Source organism: Bombina bombina, chromosome 11 (assembly GCF_027579735.1).
Source record: "Bombina bombina isolate aBomBom1 chromosome 11, aBomBom1.pri, whole genome shotgun sequence".
NCBI lineage: Eukaryota > Metazoa > Chordata > Amphibia > Anura > Bombinatoridae > Bombina > Bombina bombina.
In genome coordinates, this window is record NC_069509.1 from 80,300,089 (window position 1) to 80,327,132 (window position 27,044).

The following is a 27,044-nucleotide window of genomic DNA, read 5'->3' on the forward strand; positions in this document are numbered from 1 at the left end:
AAATTATTCCTATTTAAAACTAAATACTTACCTGTAAAATAAACCCTAAGATAGCTACAATGTAATTAATAATTACATTGTAGCTATTTTAGGATTTATATTTATTTTACAGGTAACTTTGTATTTATTTTAGCTAGTTAGAATAGTTATTAAATAGTTATTAACTATTTAATAACTACCTAGCTAAAAGAAATACAGAATTACCTGTAAAATAAATCCTAACCTAAGTTACAATTAAACCTAACACTACACTATCATTAAATTAATTAAATTAATTACCTACAAATAACTACAATTAAATACAATTACATAAACTAACTAAAGTACAAAAAATAAAAAAAGCTAAGTTACAAAAAATAAAAAATAAAAGTTACAAACATTTAAAAAATATTACAACAATTTTAAGCTAATTACACCTAATCTAAGCCCCCTAATAAAATAACAAAGCCCCCCAAAATAAAAAAATGCCCTACCCTATTCTAAATTTAAAAAGTTCAAAGCTCTTTTACCTTACCAGCCCTTAAAAGGGCCTTTTGCGGGGCATGCCCCAGAGAAAACTGCTCTTTTGCCTGTAAAAGAAAAATACAACCCCCCCCCAACGTTAAAACCCACCACCCACATACCCCTAATCTAACCCAAACCCCCCTTAAATAAACCTAACACTACCCCCCTGAAGATCATCCTACCTTGAGACGTCTTCACTCAGCCGAGCCACCGATGGAACCGAATCAGCTAATCGGAATTAAGGTAGGAAAAATCTGATTGGCTGATTGAATCAGCCAATCAGATTGAAGTTCAATCCGATTGGCTGATCCAATCAGCCAATCAGATTGAGCTCGCATTCTATTGGCTGTTCCGATCAGCCAATAGAATGCGAGCTCAATCTGATTGGCTGATTCAATCAGCCAATCAGATTTTTCCTACCTTAATTCCGATTGGCTGATAGAATCCTATCAGCCAATCGGAATTGAAGGGACGCCATCTTGGATGACGTCCCTTAAAGGAGCCTTCATTTGTCTTTAGTCCGTCGGGGAAGAAGGATGTTCCATGTCAGCGGGATGAAGATGGATCCTGAAGAAAGAAGATTGAAGACCCCGCTTGGAAGATGACATCGCCCGGATGGAAGACTTCTTCAGCGCCGCTTGGAGGATCACTTCATCGGATGGAAGACTTCTTCAGCGCGGCTTGGAGAATCACTTCATCGGATGGAAGACTTCTTCAGCGCCACTTGGAGGATCACTTCATCGGATGGAAGACTTCTTCAGCGCCCCTTGGAGGATCACTTCTGCCGCTCCGGATCTCCTCTTCGGTTCCATCGGTGGCTCGGCTGAGTGAAGACGACTCAAGGTAGGATGATCTTCAGGGGGGTAGTGTTAGGTTTATTTAAGGGAGGTTTGGGTTAGATTAGGGGTATGTGGGTGGTGGGTTTTAATGTTGGGGGGGGTTGTATTTTTCTTTTACAGGCAAAAGAGCAGTTTTCTGTGGGGCATGCCCCACAAAAGGCCCTTTTAAGGGCTGCTAAGGTAAAAGAGCTTTGAACTTTTTAATTTAGAATAGGGTAGGGCATTTTTTTATTTTGGGGGGCTTTGTTATTTTATTAGGGGGCTTAGATTAGGTGTAATTAGCTTAAAATTGTTGTAATATTTTTTAAATGTTTGTAACTTTTATTTTTTATTTTTTGTAACTTAGCTTTTTTTATTTTTTGTACTTTAGTTAGTTTATGTAATTGTATTTTTTTTTTTTTTAAATAAAATTTTTTATTGAGACATTGAGTGGAAATAACAGGAGATAAAGTATGTCCCAACACAAGACATAGACAAAAATATAGAACTGATACATATCACGTTTGGAAGGTACATAAAAATTAAAGCATTAGTGTGCCAGTATAGAGTTAGTTATAATAGTATCTAGACAATAGGAGCTCAATATTTATATGATAGTAGGAGGCAATGACATGGAAGGCATCTAGATCAAAAACATAGGGATAACATTTGACATAAGTTATAGCACCAACTTTATGACCTTAAGTATAAAATGCAAACAGTGAAAACAAGACATGTGTGGCTGGAACATATGGAAATGAAGTCTCAATTTTATAATACAGATAACTAGAGGTCCCTACTCTCAAATAAGGGATATTCTAGATGCTGAAAGTAATGAGAGGAAGGGAACTGGCTTCTATCAGGTCTCCCGTAGACCTGAGTGTATGGGGGGGGGGAGGGGGATGCAGCGGGCAAGAGCCGCTCGTAATGAGGGGAAAAGGGAGTATATCCCTGGACGACACCTCTGGCTTATTAAGACTAGGGTATGTGTAGGTAAGAATAAATTGCCAGAGAGGATACAAACAGGGGGGGGAATATTTCTATAGATTCGAAAAGTTAGGAGCCACTGTGTGGACCCCTCTCCTGGGGAGGTGCCAACTATAGGCGATGCGGGTAAAAGGAGTTGGGATATGACCCGCAGGTAGTAATCGCCGGCGGGAAAGGAAGGAGAGGGGCCAGATAGAGATGAGGGGTGTCCAAGAAAGCTATTATCCTGAAAAAGCTGATATCTACAGCTGAATACATTGTTTGACAATTTGGGTATGAATGTGTTATAAGCAGTACACTTTACTAACCGGGATGAAGAGGTGGAATATAGATAAATAAATAACATTACCCAACATAGGGCGCCTAAAAGTATTAGAGAAGTAATTAGTAGCGTACATGAGACAGGCGTGTGAGAGTGTTATTTGGACATTTCAACTATAACGCTTAACTAAGAGATAGCTAGAAATTCAACCACATAATTTCCACAATGTTATACAACAGGTATCATAAGAAAGACTCATAGTCAGAGGAGATGATATTGAACTAGGCCACCTGCAGGGATAGTAAGTAAAGAAGAGTAACTAATGCACGAGGAAATGGACAGTGGTGTCCGTTATACATTTAGGTCCAGTGACTACCAAACAAACCATGAGTGACCTGCAGCATATAGTATAGAAAAAGAGGGAATGAGAAGAGGGATCAGGTCCCATTGCTAATAGGAAGATGTGTGTACTATAAGCTGCACTAAATGCTGCGTGTCCTTCTGAGTTTTAAAAATATAGAGTAAGCCTATCTAGCTTAGGAGCCCCCGTTTGCAGGTTGCTAGCAATAAGGTTATATCCTATATTTATTATTTAGTATCATCTCAGATACACATGAGTTAATGTATAACAACGCAGTGTTAAAGGAGCTGACATTAAACTGATGTACAATAGCCAGCCAATACAATATAGCAGAGTTTCTTATCACATATACTAAATGAGGCTGCGGTATATTGGAAGGCACCATTGTCTTATTTAACTCCTAAACCTTATGTTAGTGATAGAATATTAGTCACAGAAAATCAATAGTGCTTAATATGGCATTCTGCTAAATATATGACCTTTTATGTAGCTAGTTAATATAGCAGTGTAACCAATCTAGTGCTAGCACCAATGCTACTGGACATTTAGGGGTAATGGCGCCGTCCTAAACAATGTCATATATGTAGATAATGCATATAGTTGCAGTGCAATATAAAGTTCCACTGTAAAAACATATATTTAAAACTAAGATATAAATGGTATAAATGGTTTCAGCTAGTGCAGAAAAATTAGGTCATAACACAGGAGAATTAAACAAGTTAGTATACAGATAGGGAGTAAAAACTATGATGAACTTTTAGGCTAGAAAGTAAGGTCAGTACAATATGCATATCAAGACAGGGTAGGTGCCATAGCAAAGTATATAACAAGATGTAAAGACTCACAGGTGCTTGTGGAACATTTCAAACACCAAGCACATATGCTCTTGGATGCAGTAACTGTATAGGTACTTTTGGGAGTAACCCCCACTGTCCTGAAAACAAATTAAATATAAAAAGCATATGGGAGTGCAAAGAACATCAATATCAACATCAAACAAAATATTATGAACTGGCACTATACATCATAAATAAGCATGTAGCTAGTGTCTGTTTCTTTAAATGATTTTAGACCACTTCATAGTGTTCCCAATAAGGGAGAAAGTCTCCAGAAGGTTGCCATTAGACCTGTACGTTCTTATCTGTACATCGGCACACTGGGGGAGTATTACTTAGCTACCACTCGATTCCAGCCCTTATGAGATTTAAGCCGATCCTGTACTGTTTCCCTTCCTGTCTCATGTCACTGATTTGGCTACCAAGCAGGTACTTATTAGGCTGGGGAGAGCCAGTGTTAGAACTGAAATTGCGGGAAATCCCGCTGCAATCTGAGGGCACAGAAGAGTTCACAGATCCCCAAGTTAGCCCCTCCGGTAGGCAGCCTGTGGTTAGGCCGAAATAATAAGCAGAAAGTTAACCTCCCGGATCAAAGGTGCTCCTCAGCCATCCAGTGGGGATCATAGAAGTCAGCCATCGGGTTCTCTGTCCCAAACTCAGAGTGTGCGCTAGTGGACTGAGCGCAGGGAGAAAGCAGTGTGGCCTCAAATTATGCTTAAGCGGCACCAGATGGGTAGATGGCACGCAATCTCCTTGGCTGGGAGCTATAAAGCAGATGCAGGGGCCAATGGCCTCCGGGCTATCCTCACCTCCATGCCGGGCCGTCGCAATCAGTGAGCGAGGGGGCTCTTCTAGTTGCCCTCGATGCTTCTCTGCGGTGTCTGTAGCCCCTGCTATGCTGGATGTTGGCGTTATTAGCCGACCTAGGCAGGGAGGGTGAAGGAGCAGGGAGCGCTGTTGTTCCGCGGCCTGTAAGTGTCCCGCTGACTTAGACACAGCTGCCTCTATTTGGACCCGGTCAGCTAGGTATGTTTGTGGCAGACTAATGCCGGGTAGCATTATAGCTGGATGTCGACTGGCGTGCTTGTCTTGCAGTGTCTCAGACAAGTGTAGAGTAGATGACAAGTCAGCCATGTGGGTGTCGTGTCTGAGTAGGTGAGCAGCGCCATCTTGGCTGCGGAGCTCCACAATGCTGGCTCTTAGACTTCCAAAATGATTGTTAGCTTTAACAATCAGTTCTTCCAGGAAAGAAATAAGGTGTGCAGAAGGTTCTCCCATCCTAAGAGCTTGATATATAAAGTGTTAAAGTTCTTAAAATACCATAGATAATGAGTTTAATACCCAGATCTCAGGAGCTCAGTAAAAACACGTCTTTCCTCTGTGGCAGTTGGCTCCGCCCCCCCTATGTAATTGTATTTAATTGTAGTTATTTGTAGGTAATTAATTTAATTAATTTAATGATAGTGTAGTGTTAGGTTTAATTGTAACTTAGGTTAGGATTTATTTTACAGGTAATTCTGTATTTCTTTTAGCTAGGTAGTTATTAAATAGTTAATAACTATTTAATAACTATTCTAACAAGCTAAAATAAATACAAAGTTACCTGTAAAATAAATATAAATCCTAAAATAGCTACAATGTAATTATTAATTACATTGTAGCTATCTTAGGGTTTATTTTACAGGTAAGTATTTAGTTTTAAATAGGAATAATTTATTAAAGTATAGTGTAGTGTTAGGTGTAATTGTAACTTAGGTTAGGATTTATTTTACAGGTAAATTTCTCTTTATTTTAGCTAGGTAGCTATTAAATAGTTAATAACTATTTAATAGCTATTGTACCTAGTTAAAATAAATTGAAAGTTGCCTGTAAAATAAAAATAAATCCTAAGATAGCTACAATGTAATTATTATTTATATTGTAGCTATATTAGGGTTTATTTTATAGGTAAGTATTTAGTTTTAAATAGGATTAATTTATTTAATAATAGAAATATTATTTAGATTTATTTAATTAATATTTAAGTTAGGGGGGTGTTAGGTTTAGTGTTAGACTTAGGTTTAGGGGTTAATACATTTATTACAGTGGCGGGGGTGTAGGGGGGGCAGGATAGGGGTTAATAAATTTATTATAGGTGGCGACGGTGTAGGGGGGGCAGGATAGGGGTTAATAAGTTTAATATAGGTTGCGGCGGGGTCCGGGAGCAGCAGGATAGGGGTTAATAACTTTATTATAGGTGGCGACGGTGTAGGGGGGGCAGGATAGGGGTTAATAGGTATCATGTAGGTTGCGGCAGGGTGTGGGAGCGGCGGTTTAGGGTTTAATACATATATTATAGTTGCGGCAGGGTCAGGGAGCGGCGGTTTAGGGGTTAACATATTTAGTATAGCTTGCGGTGGGCTCCGGGAGCGGCGGTTTAGGTGGGAATAACTTTATTTAGTTGCGGCGGTGTAGGGGGGGCAGATTAGGGGTGTTTAGACTCGGGGTACATGTTAGGGTGTTAGGTGTAGACAGCTCCCATAGGAATGAATGGGATATCTGGCAGCAGCGAACATGAACTTTCGCTATGGTCAGACTCCCATTGATTCCTATGGGATCCGCCACCTCCAGGGCGGCGGATTGAAAACCAGGTACACTGGGCCGGAAAGGTGCCGAGCGTACCTGCTAGTTTTTTGATAACTAGCAAAAGTAGTCAGATTGTGCCGCACTTGTGTGCGGAACATCTGGAGTGACGTAAGAATCGATCTGTGTCGGACTGAGTCCGGCGGATCGAAGCTTACGTCACTAAATTCTACTTTTGCCGGTATCTAGCCTTTGATAACTAAGGCGAATCAGCCTCGCCACAAATACGCTGTGGAATTCCAGCGTATTTGAGGTTGACGGCTGGATAACTACCCCCCAATATCTACTGAATAGTAATTTAATCTAAATATCTCTATAGCCTGCTTTATGTTCTAATATTGTATTGATCAATTGATAGATATAACTGGTCATAGGTGATATTCAGTTACTACATAAATATCAATTTGTATATAAAAATTAACTTATCAGAATTTAGAAATATTTTATATTGAGATAAAATTTTAATTTTTAATACAATTGTTGTCAAATTTATAGATGTTTCAATAGTTTTATTTTTGGGTACACTACAGAGATTTAACATCTTACTGGAGTGTATTGACAAAAATTCTGCTATATTAATTGGAGACATTGCTGACAATAGTTTTATACTGCTATTAATTATTAACATTCGTAATTACAATATGTAACACGTTGGGGGCAATTGCTGCTGATAAATACACCAACATTACTGGAGGACACTCCTGAGACGTAATCATTACTACGAATTATTCAAACTTTAAATTAAAATGTCAAATAAATTACAGCATAAATGATATAGCTTATAGTGTATTAGATGTTTGTTATTACTGTTTCTATTTTAAATGGATGTTAACCACAAAAAAATAGACATATAAAAAAAAGGATTAACCTGAGAATAATATGCAAATGTATATAAAAATAATATTAGTTGTTTAAATATTAAAGAAATATGTGGAAAGTTTAAGTTTCCATAACGCAATGAGCACCACGTTATTGCCTTTTAAAAACTGCTCTTCTGAAGCCAATTGGCTGTTTAGAATATACCAGTTTTAGACTAGTGAAGTTTCCTGTGTGGCATTCCAATTCTCGCAGGATTTTTAAAGCACATGCTTTTTAGAATTAAATTACAGCAAAAGAGGACAAAATAAATATTGAAACTAAACTTCATCTTGAACTCCTATTATTCTGCCATCATATCCTCTAAGCAGGATTACTTCTCTACTCTTATCTCTACTCTCTTTCTTTAAACCCAAAACACCTGTTCTCCACTTTCAAAACATGCACTAGTCACACCTATCCTCAAAAAAACGTCTGATCCAGCCTCCACATCCACTACTGCCCATTTTCCTTACTCCCCTTTGCCTCTAAACTTCTGGAAAGGTTAGTTTATACATGTTTATCACATTTCCTCACATTAAACTCCCTCCTTGATCCACTGAAATCTGGTTTTTCCCCTAACACTCCACCGAGACAGCAATTATTAAGGTTACTAATGACCTACTTACAGCAAAATCAAAAGGCAACTTCTCTTTGTTAATCCTTCTCAATCTGTCTGCAGCCCTTGACAATGTTGACCACTCTCTCTTGCTCCAAACCCTCCAATTGTTTGGCATTTGCAAGACAGCACCTATCTATCCAACCGTACCATTAGTGTAGCCTTCCCTGGCATATCCTCTGTCCATTTACCACTTTCTGTTGGAGTACAACAAGGCTCTGTACTTGATCCCCTTCTCTTCTCAATCCATACATCTTTCTTAGTTTCCTTAATAAAGTCCCACGGGTTTCAATATCATTTGTATGTTGATGACACCCAAATCTACCCCTCTGCACCAGACCTATCCCCTTCCTTGCTAACCCATGTAACTACCTGTCATTGTAATATTTCAGCCTCGACGTCCTCTCACTACCTTAAGCTAAATCTTTCAAAACTCTGAGCTCCTTTTTTCCCCTTCTTCCACAATCTCTATGCCTCATCTTTCTACAACCACTGATGATTACAAATTTTCCCCAACCCTGTTTGCCTGATGTCTTGTGGTCTTTTTTTTCCACTCCTCACATCCAGTCTTTGGCCAGTTCCTGTCATTTCTACCTTAAAAACATCTCCAGAATCTGCCACTTCCTCACACAAGACACAACTAAGATTTAAATTCATCTCCTTTACAATACATAATGAATGCATCTGCCAGGCTCATCTTCCTTACACGTCGCTCCTCATCTGCTGCACCTCTCTGCCACTCCCTTCACTGGCTTCCTCTAGCCTCCAGAATAAAACACAAACTCCTGACTCTGACATACAAGGCCCTCAACTGCACTGTTCCACCCTATATCTCAGACCTCATCCCCAGATACTCTCCCTCCCGTTCCTTTTGCTCTGCTCATGACCTCCTTCTCTCCTCCTCTCTTGTTACCTCCTCACATTCCCATCTACAGGACTTCTCCAGAAGGTCCCCTATATTTGTGGAACTCTCTGCCTTGCTCCACAAGACTCTCCCCAAGACTCTACTGTTTAGGGATGAATACGACATACACTAACCTTTCTTAACTCAGTTCCTCTGCTCCTCCTTTGTCATCACCTTGAACCCCCTTAGCCTGTAATCATAGGAGCCCAGCTGTTTCGTAGATCACATTTATGAGAAGTAATATACAAAACTGCAACTCTTGGCAGGACCCTCTAGGCATTTGTGTCCTATAAATGCTACCTTGGCTTTTTTTCCCCCCTTAGGCCTATTTATTGGTTGTTTATGTTATTACTTTTTTTTCTTCTCTTTTGTCCTTAAGAAGATTATTGTTCCTCAGGCCTACTATGGTGGCCTTGTATTGTAATCATTGATTAACATCTTTAATGTTATTATTTATTAAGTGTTATTTATATATTATGTGCATTTCTAAGATATAATAAAGTAATAAAAAAAAAAATAAAATAAAAAAAATGCTACCTTGGAATATTATTCCTGTTGGCGGAACCTGTCAGAGCTCTACAAATAACTGATAATAATAATGGAAGTGTATTGAAAAGCTTTGTTTACTACATATAATTAAACCAGATTACGAGTTTTGCGTTAGGAGCTATGCGGTGCTAACGAGCAGTTTTTCTCACAGCTCACTTACATGGAGCGCTGGTATTAGGGGTTTTTACAAACCCGGCGTAAAAGGCAAGAAGTGAGCGTAGAGCAAAATTGTGCTCCATACCGCACTCCAATACCAGCGCTGCTTAAGTCAGCGTTGAGCTGGTCGTACTTTCTCGTGCACAATTTCCCCATAGACATCAATGGGAAGAGCCGTCTGAGAAAAGGTCTAACACCTGCCAAAAAGCAGCATAAAACTCAGTAACGCAGCCCCATTGATTCCTATGGGAAAGACATTTTATGTTTACACCTAACACCCTAACATGAACCCCGAGTCTAAACACCCCTAATCTTACACTTATTAACCCCTAATCTGCTGCCCCGACATCGCCGACACCTACATTATACTTATTAACCCCTAATCTGCTGCCCCAACATTGCCGCCACCTACATTATATTTATTAACCCCTAATCTGCCGTCCCCAATGTCGCCGCAACCTACCTACACTTATTAACCCCTAATCTGCCACCCCCAACGTCGCCGCCACTATATTAAATGTTATAACCCGTAAACCTAAGTCTAACCCTAACACCCCCTTACTTAAATATAATTTAAATAAATCTAAATAAAATTACTATAATTAACTAAATTATTCCTATTTAAAACTAAATACTTACCTATAAAATAAACCCTAAGCTAGCTACAATATAGCTAGCTTAGGTTTTATTTTTACAGGCAAGTTTGTATTTATTTTAGCTAGGTAGAATAGTTATTAAATAGTTATTAACTATTTAATAACTACCTAGCTAAAATAAATACAAATTTACCTGTAAAATAAAACCTAACCTAAGTTACAATAACACCTAACACTACACTACAATTAAATAAATTAACTAAATTAAATATAATTAAATAAATTAACTAAATTAAATACAATTAAATAAATTAAATTAGCTAAATCACAAACCCCCCACTAAATTACAGAAAATAAAAAACAAATTACAGATCTTTAAACTAATTACACCTAATCTAATAGCCCTATCAAAATAAAAAAAGCCCCCTCCCAAAATAAAAAAACCCTAGCCTAAACTAAACTATCAATAGCCCTTAAAAGGGCCTTTTGTGGGGCATTGCCCCAAAGTAATCAGCTCTTTTACCTGTAAAAAAAAAATACAAACAAACCCCCAACAGTAAAACCCACCACCCACACAACCAACCCCCCCAAAAAAAATGAACTAAAAAAACCTAAGCTCCCCATTGCCCTGAAAAGAGCATTTGGATGGGCATTGCCCTTAAAAGGGCATTTAGCTCTTTTGCAGGCCCAAAGCCCTAACCTAAAAAATAAAACCACCCAATACACCCTTAAAAAAATCCTAACACTAACCCCCGAAGATTCACTTACCGGGAGAAGTCTTCATCCAAGCGGCAAGATGGCTTCAACGAAGCCGGCAGAAGTGGTCCTCCAGATGGGCAGAAGTGGTCCTCCAGACGGGCAGAAGTCTTCATCCAGACGACATCTTCTATCTTCAACCTTCCGGCGCGGAGCGGGTCCATCTTCAAGACATCCGACGCGGAGCATCCTCTTCAAATGACGGCTTCTTCGTAATGACTATCTCTTTAAGTCACGTCATCCAAGATGGCGTCCCTTAGATTCCGATTGGCTGATAGAATTCTATCAGCCAATCGGAATTAAGGTAGAAAAAATCCTATTGGCTGATTGGATCAGCCAATAGGATTGAACTTCAATCCTATTGGCTGATCCAATCAGCCAATAGGATTGAGCTTGCATTCTATTGGCTGATTGGAACAGCCAATAGAATGCGAGCTCAATCCTATTTGCTGATTGCATCAGCCAATAGGATTTTTTCGACCTTAATTCCGATTGGCTGATAGAATTCTATCAGTCAATCGGAATCTAAGGGTCGCCATCTTGGATGACGTCACTTAAAGAGATATTCATTACGAAGAAGCCGTCGTTTGAAGAGGATGCTTCCCGTCGGATGTCTTGAAGATGGACCCTCTCCGCGCCGGAAGGATGAAGATAGAAGATGCCATCTGGATGAAGAATTCTGCCCATCTGGAGGACCACTTCTGCCCGTCTGGAGGACCACTTCTGCCAGCTTCGCTGAAGACATCTTGCCGCTTGGATGAAGACTTCTCCCGGTAAGTGAATCTTCAGGGGTTAGTGTTAGGATTTTTTTAAGGGTGTATTGGGTGGGTTTATTTTTTAGGTTAGGGCTTTGGGCTGCAATAGAGCTAAATGCCCTTTTAATGGCAATCCCCTTTTCTAAATGCCCTTTTCAGGGCAATGGGGAGCTTAGGTTTTTTTAGCTAGTATTTTATTTGGGGGGTTGGTTGTGTGGGTGGTGGGTTTTACTGTTGGGGGTTGTTTGTTTGTATTTTTTTTTTTACAAGTAAAAGAGCTGATTACTTTGGGGCAATGCCCCGCAAAAGGCCCTTTTAAGGGCTATTGATAGTTTAGTTTAGGCTAGGGATTTTTTTTATTTTGATAGGGCTATTAGATTAGGTGCAATTAGTTTAAATATCTGTAATTTGTTTTTTATTTTCTGTAATTTAGTGTTTGTTTGTTTTTGTGATTTAGCTAATTTAATTTAATTTATTTAATTGTATTTAAAGTAGGTAATTTATTTAATTGTAGTGTAGTGTTAGGTGTTAGTGTAACTTAGGTTAGGTTTTATTTTACAGGTCAATTTGTATTTATTTTAGCTAGTTATTAAATAGTTAATAACTATTTAATAACTATTCTACCTAGTTAAAATAAATAAAAACTTTGTCACCTTTTTGGGAGGGCATACAGAATATCCTACAAGTCATAATGGGGCGGGGGGATTCCTATCAGCTAGACCCGACAACGGCCCTACTGAACCTGTTACCTAAATGTAAATGTAAATTAAGAACACGACTAATTCAGTTGGCATTGAATTCTGCTAGATCCTTAGTCGCTAGGCTCTGGAAATCTCAAACCTGTCCGACCCTAAAGGACTGGCACTCTCACATGACAGATACCTTGAGAATGGAAGAATACGGTTTCTTTAAATCGAATAGGTTAGGATTCTTCCATGATTTAAAATTCATCTGGGATGAAATCCAAAATGATCTGAAGATAGAAGGGGGGAGCTTTACACAAGTTACAGGAGTGACCTAGGAGGAATGACAGGCCTAGTGTTATCTTAGAGGGGTATGGCTGACGTGGTCCCACCCCTGCCTGATACTCTAATAATGACCTCTTTAGCTTAGCACTTCTCTCAAAGGTTGATAGTTAAATACAAAGTCGAGGGATACCACTAGATGTGTAGAATATATACAAAGTGATCTTAAATTAAGAAATTTCAGCATAGTTTTGTTGTTGTTTGAGTTATGTTTTGTACACTGGTGTCATTGTCAATCACCATGCATTTATATGGAGTGGGGCTACTGTTTTCAAATGGACTTATCACGAACAGTCAAGCTCTACTATTTCATTTTACTATATGGGAGTTCGTTCTCCTTTCTTTTGGAGACTGATGGTTTCTCCCTCTTTTGTTTCTGTTTAAACTTTTGTATCAACAATGACATCCTTTTGTACCATGCTGCTAAATAATGATAATAAAAATGAATAAATAAAAAAATAAAAAAATACAAAAAAAATACAAACTTGCTTGTAAAATAAAAATAAACCCTAAGCTAGCTATAATGTATATTTTAGTTATATTGTAGCTATCTTAGGGTTTATTTTATAGGTAAGTATTTAGTTTTAAATAGGAATAATTTAGTTAATTATATTAATTTTCTTTAGATTTATTTAAATTATATTTAAATTAGGGGGTGTTAGGGTTAGATTTAGGGGTTAATACATTTAATATAGTGGCGGCGACGTTGGGGACGGCAGATTAGGGGTTAATAAGTATAATGTAGGTGGCGGCAATGTTAGGGGTGGCAGATTAGGGGTTAATAATATTTAACTAGTGTTTGCGAGGCGGGATTGCGGCGGTTTAGGGGTTAATATGTTTATTATAGTGGCGGAGATGTCCGGAGTGGCAGATTAGGGGTTAATAATTTTATTTCAGTGTTTGTGATGTGGGAGGGCCTCAGTTTAGGGGTTAATAGGTAGTTTATGGGTGTTAATGTACTTTTTAGCACTTTAGTTATGAGTTTTATGCTACAGCGTTGTAGTGTAAAACTCATAACTACTGACTTTAGAATGCGTTACGGATCTTGGAGGTAGAGGGTGTACCGCTCACTTTTTGGCCTCCCAGGACAGACTCGTAATACCGGCGCTATGGAAGTCCCATAGAAAAAGGGTTTACGAAGTTTACGTAAGTCGTTTTGCGGTAAGGCCAAAGAAGTGTGTGGTGCCTCTAAACCTGCAAGATTCGTAATAGCAGCGGGCGTAAAAAAACAGCGTTAGGACCTGTTAACGCTGCCTTTTTACCTTAACGCAAAACTCGTAATCTAGCCGATAGATTCCCATACTTCCTACTGAAGTGTAAGTTTAATTCAATTTTAAGATATCATAATGGCTATCCTAGGCATTCTTGTATATCCTTACAGTGTACTTACCACCTGTAGAGGGAGGCTATTTTATAAATAAACAACATTTTCTTTAAAGAAGTGCTTCTGCCATTTAATTCTGAACCTAACACCCTCTAACTTGTTATAATAACCCCTCATTCTGTTGATATTTTTTCATCTAAATAAATAAATCATGTTGTTGCTTTTTGTTATAAAAAAGAAAAAGAAAAAACAATTCTGTTTTTCATTTATTAATGTATTTAGTGTACTTTATCTTTAAAGACCTATTCGATAACTTTTTCTAAAATCTGGCTCCTGTACATGATTTCCTGTGGCTCATTCTCATAATCATAATGGTCAGACTGAGGCTTACCAAGAACTGCTGAACGATGTTGCAAACTATAATTATATCAATGACCTACTAGAAAGAGTACTGTAAAACACCACCATAATGGTCCAGACACCATAATTATTATTTCAGAGCTACAAAAGTGCACTCAACATAGATAATGGTCTACCTAAGTGACAGAATATATGTTTCACCACTGGACTATAATTATGAGAGCCTGGCATGAAAAACCAGACTCTCCACCCATACTTCATGCTACCTGGGAATGGAAAAGCAGAATATTAACACTGCAAGTTGTAAGAGAAAGCACATATCAGTAAAAATAAATAATAAAGGGATAATACATAAAAGATTTAATTGCATTATAACATGGAAAATGTTTGGTTCCTAATAAGCACTATGTACTGATTATTCCTGGTGTAAGCATAATTTTTTTATTATCACTGCCGTGACTCAAGTACCAAATTAAAACAATGAATGTAACTAAGCAAAGTTGTATACGATTATAGCTTTATTCGTTACAAGTTAATCTACAATTATATTATTTTACTTTACAGTTCTGCCTTTTTAGCAGTGAGAATCAGTGAGCACATTTCCCAAATACTGGTAACTGAACAAGAAATATATGCAGTAGTTTATATGTCAACAACCTTCTGGTAAGTAATTATTTATTTAGTTATATATGATTGTTTTGTCTTGTACTAATAACAATACCTTCTGGCATGAACAACATTGTCCAATAATATACTTATTAGGGGTAGGTCTTGACCATAAAATATGAGGGCACTTAAAACATGAAAGTACATAACATCGGTGCCGGGGGGTAACAGTGGGGAAACGTATCTTCTACTATCTATCTCTGCTGTAATTTGTAATCCTGCTTGTCTGTCCTTCTTCTCTCCTGGCGTAGAGCATTGGACAAGCAAAAAAAAATTAAATTAAAATAATAATATGCAAATTTCAGGACATCAGACACTTTGGGGCCGATTTATTATATGGTGGGCGGACATGATTCGCTGTAGCAATGACATTTATCATTGCACAAGTATTTCTGGTTAAATGCTTGTGCAATGCCGCCCTCTGCATATTTGCGGCCAATCGGTCGCTAACAAGGGGGGTCAATCATACCGATCGTATCTGATTGGGATGATTGCAGTCCGCCACCTCTTATGACCGCTGCCTCTTAACTCCTGATTCCGGCGAACCAGAAAGGATTGCGCGGAATGAGCAGCACACGCTGCTTAATAAATTGGCCCCTATGAGGCATGGGAGGGGGCTACATTAAAGGGACATGAAACCCAAAAATGTTTCTTTCATGATTCAGATAGATTATGCATTTTTAAACAACTTTCCAGTTTACTCCTGTTATCAATTTTGCTTCATTCTCTTGGTATCTTTTATTGGAGATGCAGCAATGCACTACTGGGAGGTAGCTGAACACATTTGTAAGGCAATCAAAATGGGCATACAAGATGATCCACCAATCAGCAGCTAGCTCCAAGCTCCTGAGCCTATATAGATAGTTTTTTCAATAACAGATACCAAGAGAATGAAGCAAATTAGATAATAGCAATACATTGGAAAGTTATATAAAATGTTATGCTCTATCTGAATCATGAAAGAAAAAAAATTGGGTTTCATGTTCCTTTAATGAATAGATGTGCCTAACCTCACAAGCATCTTCGTAGAACAACTACTGATGCCTACAGTACTGTATATATTAATGAAAATATTTAACCACGTTCTTTAGCCACACAGATAATATCAGCGAACACCATACAGAAATGTCCCCATTATTCAGATGCCTACACTATTTTTTTGGAGAATTTGAGGACTGAATAAACACATTGAAGAGCCACATTACTGGACAAGCCTACTTTATACAATTGTAAGATTTTACTCTCTTCTACTTAAAAGGATCTTACAGTCTGTTTCATTGTAATAACAAAGAAACACTAATCATTGGCTTATACTTAATATATATATATATATATATATATATATATATATATATATATATATATATATATATATATATATATCAAAAGTCCAAATAGCATATAGCCCAGCACTCCAACCAGGTGGGGCAGCCACAACCTGGGTGCAATCCTTATGAGAGATAGTTAGAGAACATTGTGGAAGAAGGGCACTCTCAGGGTTTGTATAGACAAAAATATTTTCTTTATTCTTAGAACATTAATACATGGTCGACGTTTCGGCCCTCAGTTGGGCCTTCATCAGGACAGGTATTATCTTTAAACTGCCAAGTGGCAGTAATCACAGATCCAAACAAGCGAATTCGCTTGTTTGGATCTGTGATTACTGCCACTCAGCAGTTTAAAGATAATACACATCCTTGGTCCTTAACTGTATTTTTTTGTAGGATGTGCCTTACACGTCCTTGGTCACCAAGGGGTTAAAGAATGCTTGGAAAAGCACAATTGCAGAAAGCAATTGAAAAGAATGTACTTACATAGCACTCAACAGCATATTTGGGGCTAAATACCGTAGGTGAAAAGAGCCCTTAGAAGGCTAGTTTAAAACTTAACTTTTATTGACTTCTGATAAAATTCAAAACTAGGTTAAAATAATCAGCAGATGTGACCCGGGACGAATGGGATTGCTAGGGAGTGGCAACGTGGACCACCCTAATCCCGAAGTGTTAAATATAGAACCCTTGTATGGTCTCCAGAAGTACTACCCTGTGTCTCAAGATAAAGTAGATGAAGGTGAAAATCAATTGTCTTATAAGAATGCCCCCACTATCACTCTCTATCTGAGTCTAGGGATCTCTACTTTACAATAACACCTTCTAAATTATATTAAGAGGCACAGTGGTCTCAAGGAGATGTGAGCTATCCACAAATATGATACTATAAGATTGGCTAGTAGATACCCAGGTAGGTAGAGTACTCCTATTATTGGTTAATCTGGGATTGCTGATAGAGTTCAGCCTCTCATGTCATCTATTATAAACTAGTTTACTCTATTGGTGGTGGTACTCAGAATACCTATATCTGGACTAACTATTTGTCTCCGTTAGTACAGTTAGCGTGACACCTGTGTAGCTATTTGTCACTAGAAGGTGAATATGATTGAAGTGGTTTAGGTCCGAGAGACAGTGTGAAATTTGAGCTGGACAAGGTTTCCCTGGCAAATGGGAAATAGTCCAAATGGTCTCCTCTATAAGTGTTCCAGTTAGTATAAACGTTAATCCCAGCAGGGTTATACTGGCTGTGACCCCACAATTCTATTATTTTAGTGTTGCCTATATTGGTATAATAGTGTAGAGGAGTGCTTGGTGTAACATATTAGTTATAATGGAACTGGGTGGGACCCAGACACTTGGACCATGTACCAACCTAGGTTGGTTTATTGTTCTCAGGTAGCAGTGTTGTTGTCAGAAGAACAAATTTTGGTTGAAAACCGCTATTGTAACGCAACCAGTATTGCCCTAGTTGGGGTTTTGGTAAATTATATAGCTTAGTAAGAATAAATAAAAAGCGTGACCTGGATTGCTTCTAGTATTTGTTTTCACAGTTATATATATTTTTTAGACAGATATCTTGCACTCTAAGATCGTGCCGAGATTTGGATAATCACCTACAGTTGAAGTGACTATCTTATCAGTATTATGATTCATACCGTAGCATAGCCAGGGAGAGGATTAATTTAAAATCTTTAACATTAGATAGTTCTGTCTCACTCCCCAAGTTACTGCTGTTATCGGTTATGCACTATTTGTAAATACTTGTGCAGATATCTCATATGTCTAAGAGGGAGATATTCGCCCCTTTTCCCCCCGATACAGTTTACTGTGAAGCAGTGTCCATATGTGGGCAAATGCAACCCGGTTCCTGTTGGTATACAGGTAATGCTTACAAGTCAAAGCTGCGAGTTGGAAATTAAAAATAAATTTCGTCTCTGGCTACACACTGGTTATTATTGCCGTTTAACAATAGGAGGTTGTGGGTTAGTAGGATAAGGTAAACTGCAGGGTATTGGTTCTAGCGTAAAGCTATTTATAAATCAGGTACTCTCACACACATACAGGTTTAAATTAATTTCTAATAAACCATTCAGTCACCAAGTCACACTGCTGTAAAGTTTTAAAAGGGAGAAAAAGTCTCCTGCGGCCCTGACATGTTTCGCCTAAACGGCTGACAAAGCCGTTTAGGCGAAACATGTCAGGGCCGCAGGAGACTTTTTCTCCCTTTTAAAACTTTACAGCAGTGTGACTTGGTGACTGAATGGTTTATTAGAAATTAATTTAAACCTGTATGTGTGTGAGAGTACCTGATTTATAAATAGCTTTACGCTAGAACCAATACCCTGCAGTTTACCTTATCCTACTAACCCACAACCTCCTATTGTTAAACGGCAATAATAACCAGTGTGTAGCCAGAGACGAAATTTATTTTTAATTTCCAACTCGCAGCTTTGACTTGTAAGCATTACCTGTATACCAACAGGAACCGGGTTGCATTTGCCCACATATGGACACTGCTTCACAGTAAACTGTATCGGGGGGAAAAGGGGCGAATATCTCCCTCTTAGACATATGAGATATCTGCACAAGTATTTACAAATAGTGCATAACCGATAACAGCAGTAACTTGGGGAGTGAGACAGAACTATCTAATGTTAAAGATTTTAAATTAATCCTCTCCCTGGCTATGCTACGGTATGAATCATAATACTGATAAGATAGTCACTTCAACTGTAGGTGATTATCCAAATCTCGGCACGATCTTAGAGTGCAAGTTATCTGTCTAAAAAATATATATAACTGTGAAAACAAATACTAGAAGCAATCCAGGTCACGCTTTTTATTTATTCTTACTAAGCTATATAATTTACCAAAACCCCAACTAGGGCAATACTGGTTGCGTTACAATAGCGGTTTTCAACCAAAATTTGTTCTTCTGACAACAACACTGCTACCTGAGAACAATAAACCAACCTAGGTTGGTACATGGTCCAAGTGTCTGGGTCCCACCCAGTTCCATTATAACTAATATGTTACACCAAGCACTCCTCTACACTATTATACCAATATAGGCAACACTAAAATAATAGAATTGTGGGGTCACAGCCAGTATAACCCTGCTGGGATTAACGTTTATACTAACTGGAACACTTATAGAGGAGACCATTTGGACTATTTCCCATTTGCCAGGGAAACCTTGTCCAGCTCAAATTTCACACTGTCTCTCGGACCTAAACCACTTCAATCATATTCACCTCCTAGTGACAAATAGCTACACAGGTGTCACGCTAACTGTACTAACGGAGACAAATAGTTAGTCCAGATATAGGTATTCTGAGTACCACCACCAATAGAGTAAACTAGTTTATAATAGATGACATGAGAGGCTGAACTCTATCAGCAATCCCAGATTAACCAATAATAGGAGTACTCTACCTACCTGGGTATCTACTAGCCAATCTTATAGTATCATATTTGTGGATAGCTCACATCTCCTTGAGACCACTGTGCCTCTTAATATAATTTAGAAGGTGTTATTGTAAAGTAGAGATCCCTAGACTCAGATAGAGAGTGATAGTGGGGGCATTCTTATAAGACAATTGATTTTCACCTTCATCTACTTTATCTTGAGACACAGGGTAGTACTTCTGGAGACCATACAAGGGTTCTATATTTAACACTTCGGGATTAGGGTGGTCCACGTTGCCACTCCCTAGCAATCCCATTCGTCCCGGGTCACATCTGCTGATTATTTTAACCTAGTTTTGAATTTTATCAGAAGTCAATAAAAGTTAAGTTTTAAACTAGCCTTCTAAGGGCTCTTTTCACCTACGGTATTTAGCCCCAAATATGCTGTTGAGTGCTATGTAAGTACATTCTTTTCAATTGCTTTCTGCAATTGTGCTTTTCCAGTTGTTGTCTCTTAATGTACAGCACCTTAGTCCCTTAAAATTATATATCTATTGTCTCTATGTGTGTATTTAATACACATAAGACACTAACAATATCAGGAACACAGCATTGGTAGTGCCGTCGTCCTCTCTTTTCGTTAAAGAATGCTTGCCAGTCCTCCTATTTCCCTGGTGGAATGATCTAAAGCATACTGCATTTTCGTATGAAAGTACAGAATAAAATTGGTATTTTAAACATTATACAAAACAAATAATTTAACCAATCACACAAAAATTAGCAAGAAAAAAATACGCATCAAAAATCGTATCAAAATTCTTCATCAAAAATCGTATTTTACCAAAAACATAAAATTTGTATGCAAATTACTGAGGAATAAATCGTATTAAATATGCACAATGTAAATAATAATTTTAGTACACTGGATATGCAAAAATCCCTTAGAAATTCGTACTTATAAGTACAAAATACAAAGCGTAATTGTTGTTTTTTGTAAAATGGGCTGAGGCGTATATAAAATCGTCTCTTTAATGCCAGCGTAATTCTGTTAAGATTTTCGCACAACAGATCTCACAGTTTTTTCTTGCCAACTAAAAGTTGGTGAGTTTTTCTCAAAACACTACAAATACTTAATACCCTAATAGAAAAACACAAATGCATGCGAAAATATAGGTGATTGTAAGATAAGCAGAAAGCAGCGTACTGTGATTTATATTGGCCGCAGGATTTAATTTTGAATGTGCGCCCCCAGCTCACTGATAACTTCGCTATATGGAGCAAAGTGTCCCTAACAATCGAGCTCTATTACTTTCAATAGGAGCCATCTCGATATTGGCAGGGACTGCCCCTATTTTGGGATCATTCCACCAGGGCAGTCTCTGCGAGGTTCTGTGAGAAAAACCACGTCCGATCTGGTGAGTTTTAGATCATCGAGCCTATAGTGTTTCTTTTGAAATGTTGCTAGGAGACTCCAGAAAATAGTTCCAGTCAGTTTATTACCAATGACCAATATAGGACTTCTGCTGCAAAAAAATCATGTGACCTAAAACTTAAGTTTTGCAATGTCTGCTTCCTTGTTTTGCTATGGGCAGGGGCTAGACTAAGAATTTCTAAGTGCTCATTTTGCAAGAAACCAAATAAGTGGTTTGCTTTTTTGTAACATAATCTTTTCCTTTTTTACTTTACTTTAATCAAAAGTAAAGTAATAATAATTGTTACTAAAGAAATACTGTTTTGTAAAAAAGTATAATTTTGAAATATAAAATATACAATAAGTCTAAGACCTTATGTGACTCTCTATTGAGAGTGATAGAGTCTCACCATAGCAACAGCCTCAATAGTGGCAGCTCAGTCAATATACAAAAGGTGTACAAGCAATGCAGCTCCCAGCCCGTAGAAAAAGCTATTACTTGCTATGGGAGCTGTGAGTATATAATATAATAACAACGGTATCCTATGGCCAAGCCCGCAATGCTTATACAAATCCTTTATGTAGCTATCGTACATCAGCTTTTAGGTATACAGACTCAAGGTGGCTATCTTTTATTTTAATAGCCATATAAGACTGAAATGCCTCAAACTTACAAAGAGATTAGCAACAAAAGGACATATGTGCTCAGCAGATCGTTTGCATAGAGCAGACATCTTCAAACTTGGCCTTCCAGAGGTTTTGGAACTACATTTCCCATGATGCTCAGCCAGCTGATATGCTGGCTGAGCACCATTGGAAATGTAGTTCCAAAACCTCTGGGGGTCGATCCGATAAAAATCGTCGCCCGCAAAAGCCGGCGACGCCAATATTTGCGCTGGTTTGGTATCCTATATACGGCGTAACTTAGAAGTTACGTGCGTATATTTCTGCCGTCGCCCGTAGGTTTTTGGGCCATAGTCAGGTATACCAAACCAGCGCAGTTTGGTATCCAATATACAGCGTAAGGACTTACGTGGCGAAAATGGAGAAATCTTACTCCATTTTCACCTCGCCACAAAAAGCAGCCGTAAGAAGGCTTACGCTGACTATTGGAGCCCCGTAACTCCCTAAACTAGCTAGAAAATAAACCTAACACCTAACGCATGCGCAATGTCTATCTAGCTGTCACCCGCGATCTGCTAAATAAAACCTAACACCTAACGCATGCGCAATGTCTATCTACCTGTCAACCGTGATCCCCCGCCGCAATCCCTAATAAAGTTATTAACCTCTAAACCGCCGCTCCCGTACCCCGCCGCCATCTACATAAACTAACCCCCTACTGTGAGCCCCTAAAACCGCCGCCATCTACCTTATCTATCGCCTAATGTGAACCCCTAAAACCACCGCCATCTACCTTATCTATCCCCTAATGTGAACCCCTTACACCGCTGCCATCTACCTTATCTATCCCCTAATCTGACCCCTTACACCGCCGCCACCTATATAAAAATTATTAACCCCTAATCTAATCCCCCTATACCGCCGCCAGCTATATTAATATTATTAACCCCTAATCTAATCCCCGTAAAGTAATAAACTCTATTACCAGCCCTTAAAAGGGCCTTTTGCGGGGCTTTGCCCCAAAGTAAACAGCTCTTTTGCCCTATAACCTGCCCTCCCTACACCGCCGCCACCTATATTAACCCCTTAATGACCGGACCATTTTTCAGTTTTCTTACCCTTAATGACAATGGCTATTTTTACATTTCTGCAGTGTTAGTGTTTAGCTGTAATTTTCCTCTTACTCATTTACTGTACCCACACATATTATATACCGTTTTTCTCGCCATTAAATGGACTTTCTAAAGATACCATTTTTTTCATCATATCTTATAATTTAATATAAAAAATATATAAAATATGAGGAAAAAATGGAAAAAAACACACTTTTTCTAACTTTGACCTCCAAAATCTGTTACACATCTACAATCACCAAAAAACACCCATGCTAAATAGTTTCTAAATTTTGTCCTGAGTTTAGAAATACCCAATGGTTACATGTTGTTTGCTTTTTTTGCAAGTTATAGGGCAATAAGTACAAGTAGAACTTTGCTATTTCCAAACCACTTTTTTTCAAAATTAGCGCTAGTTACATATGAACACTGATATCTGTCCGGAATCCCTGAATATCCCTTGACATGTATATATTTTTTTTTAGAAGACAACCCAAAGTATTGATTTATGCCCATTTTGGTATATTTCATGCCACCATTTCACTGCCAAATGCGAGCAAATAAAAAAAATTGTTCACTTTTTCACAAATTTTGTCACAAACTTTAGGTTTCTCACTGAAATTATTTACAAACAGTTTGTGCAATTATGGCACAAATGGTTGTAAATGCTTCTCTGGGATCCCCTTTGTTCAGAAATAGCAGACATATATGGCTTTGGCGTTGCTTTTTGGTAATTAGAAGGCCGCTAAATGCAGCTGCGCACCACACGTGTATTATGCCCAGCAGTGAAGGGGTTAATTAGGGATCTTGTAGGGACCTTGAAGGGTTAATTTTAGCTTTAGTGTAGTGTAGTAGACAACCCAAAGTATTGATCTAGGCCCATTTTGGTATATTTCATGCCACCATTTCACCGCCAAATGCGAGCAAATAAAAAAAAAAGTGAAATTTTTCACAATTTTAGGTTTCTCACTTAAATTATTTACAAACAGCTTGTGCAATTATGGCACAAATGGTTGTAAATGCTTCTCTGGGATCTCCTTTGTTCAGAAATAGCAGACATATATGGCTTTGGCGTTGCTTTTTGGCAATTAGGAGGCCGCTAAATGCTGCTGCGCACCACACTTGTATTATGCCCAGCAGTGAAGGGGTTAATTAGGTAGCTTGTAGAGAGCTTGCAGGGTTAATTTTAGCTTTAGTGTAGAGATTAGCCTCCCACCTGACATATCCCACCCCCTGATCCCTCCCAGACAGCTCTCTTCCCTCCCCCACCCCACAATTGTCCCCGCCATCTTAAGTACTGGCAGAAAGTCTGCCAGTACTAAAATAAAAGGTGTTTTGTTTTTTTTAGATCAGCCAATCGGATTGAACTTGAATCTGATTGGCTGATTCAATCAGCCAATCAGATTTTTCTACCTTAATTCCGATTGGCTGATAGAATCCTATCAGCCAATCGGAATTCGATGGACGCCATCTTGGATGACGTCATTTAAAGGTACCTCATTCGTCGTTCAGTCGTCGGCCGGGATGGATGCTCCGCGTTGGCGGAGCGAAGAAAGAAGATTGAAGATGCCGCTTGATGGAAGATGCTGCCGGATGGAAGAAGACTTTGCTGCCGCTTGGAGAAAGACATCGCCGGGATGAAGAATTCTTCTTTGCCGCTTGGAGAAAGACATCGCCGGGATGAAGAATTATTCTTTGCCGCTTGGATAGACATCGCCCGGATCGGATGAGGAGTTCGGCCCGGCGTGGTGAAGACAAGGTAGGGAGATCTTCAGGGGGGTAGTGTTAGGTTTATTTAAGGGGGGTTTGGGTGGGTTTAGATTAGGGGTATGTGAGTGGTGGGTTGTAATGTTGGGGGGTGGTATTGTGTTTTTTTTTTTCAGGCAAAAGAGCAGTTTTCTTTGGGGCATGCCCCGCAAAAGGCCCTTTTAAGGGCTGGTAAGGTAAAAGAGCTTTGAACTTGTTTAATTTAGAATAGGGTAGGGCATTTTTTTATTTTGGGGGTTTATTATTTTATTAGGGGGCTTAGAATAGGTGTAATTAGATTAAAAATCTTGTAATCTTTTTTTTATTTTTTGTAATTTAGTGTTTGTTTTTTTTGTAATTTAGTTTAGTTTATTTAATTGTATTTTTAGATAGATATTTGTAGTTTATTTAATTTATTGATAGTGTAGGTGTATTTGTAACTTAGGTTAGGATTTATTTTACAGGTAATTGGGTAATTATTTTAACTAGGTAGCTATTAAATAGTTAATAACTATTTAATAGCTATAATACCTAGTTAAAATAATTAACAATTTACCTGTAAAAAAAATATAAACCCTAACATAGCTACAATGTAATTATTAATTATATTGTAGATATCTTAGGGTTTATTTTATAGGTAAGTATTTAGATTTAAATAGGAATATTTTAATTAATAATATTAATATTAGATTTATTTTAATAAGAGTTTAGTTAGGGATGTTAGAGTTAGATAGGGTTATTATACTTAATATATATATAATATAATAACGATATTAACTATATTAACCCTAATATAATTAGGGTTAATATAGTTAATATACATAATATAATAATTATATTAACTATATTAACCCTAATATAATTAGGGTTAATATAGTTAATATAGTTGGCGGCGGTGTAGGGGGATTAGATTAGGGGTTAATGTGTTTAATATAGCTGGCGGCGGTGTAGGGGGATTAGATTAGGGGTTAATACATTTATTATAGCTGGCGGCGGTGTAGGGGGATTTAGATTAGATGCAAAAGAGCTGTTTACTTTGTGACAAAGCCCCGCCAAAAGCCCTTTTAAGGGCTGGTAAAAGAGCAGTTTTCTTTGGGGCATGCCCCGCAAAAAGCCCTTTTAAGGGCTGGCAAAAGAGCAGTTTACTTTGGGGTAATGCCACGCAAAAAGCCCTTTTCAGGGCTATTTGTAGGGTTAGACTTAGGTTTAGTGGTAGGGATAGTTTAGTATTTTAGGGGTTAAATAATTTAATATAGATGGCGGCGGGGTAGGGGGATTAAATTAGGGGTTAATAATTTTAAAATAGATGGCGGCGGGGTAGGGGCTCACTTTAGGGGGTAGGTAAGGTAGATGGCGGCGGTGTTAGGGGCTCACTTTAGGGGGTTATAGATTTAATATAGCTGGCGGCGGGGTACGGGAGCGGCGGTTTAGGGGTTAATAACTTTATTAGGTTGCGGCGGGGTACGGGAGCGGCGGTTTAGGGGTTAATAACTTTTTTTATTGTTAGGCTAGTGAGGGGGGATAGCGGATAGAGGGTTAGACGTGTCGGGCTATGTTTAGGAGGCGTGTTAGACAGTGCGGGTGATTTCATACTTTAGTCAGGTTTTGTAGGCGCCGGCAGTTTCTAACGTGGCGCAAGTCACTGGCGACTCCAAAAATCTGTACTTACGCAGATTTCTGGACATCGCTACTTTGTCAGACTTACGCCACTTTAGCAACTGACGGCGCCGCATATTGGATAGCTCGAGTTGCGAGCTGAAACTGCGGGCGACGCGGGTTCCCTCGCTTGCGCCGCAAACTACGCCGTATATCGGATCGCGCCCCCGGAAGGCCAAGTTTGAAGATGTCTGGCATAGAGAGTGTAGTGAATAATAATATTCAACCTGTGTCTATGATTGCCAGTTTACTTTTGTGTGTGTGATGCTAAAAGCTAAGGACATAGAATACTTTGCTGCATTGTTGAAGTTCATAGGTTCAAATCATGCTGAAAACTAAGGTGTTGCTGTGATTTGAATGCCAAACTCTTCTGAGGGTTTTAAACAAAACTGAAATGCCCATCAATGTATTTCACAGTTTAATAAAAACAATACAAAGCACCAAAAGCTCTCTGAGCAGACACACTGTTCAAAAGGCTGTTGCATGATGCATATTTAGATTGTTCTTGTGCACTTGCTCAGTGAAAGCTCTTACTTAAAGGGACAGTCAACTCAAAAAAAAATTATTGTTTAAAAAGATAGCTAATCCCTTTTATTACCCATTCCCCAATTTTGCACAGCCAATACGGTTATATTAATATACTTTTTACCTCTGTGATTACCTTGTATCTAAGCATCTTCTGACAGCCCCCTGATCACATGACTTTTTATTTATTATCTATTGACTTGAATTTTAGCTGTGTTGTGCACAACTCACGGGCGTGAGCACAATGTTATCTATATGGCCCACATGAACTAGCAG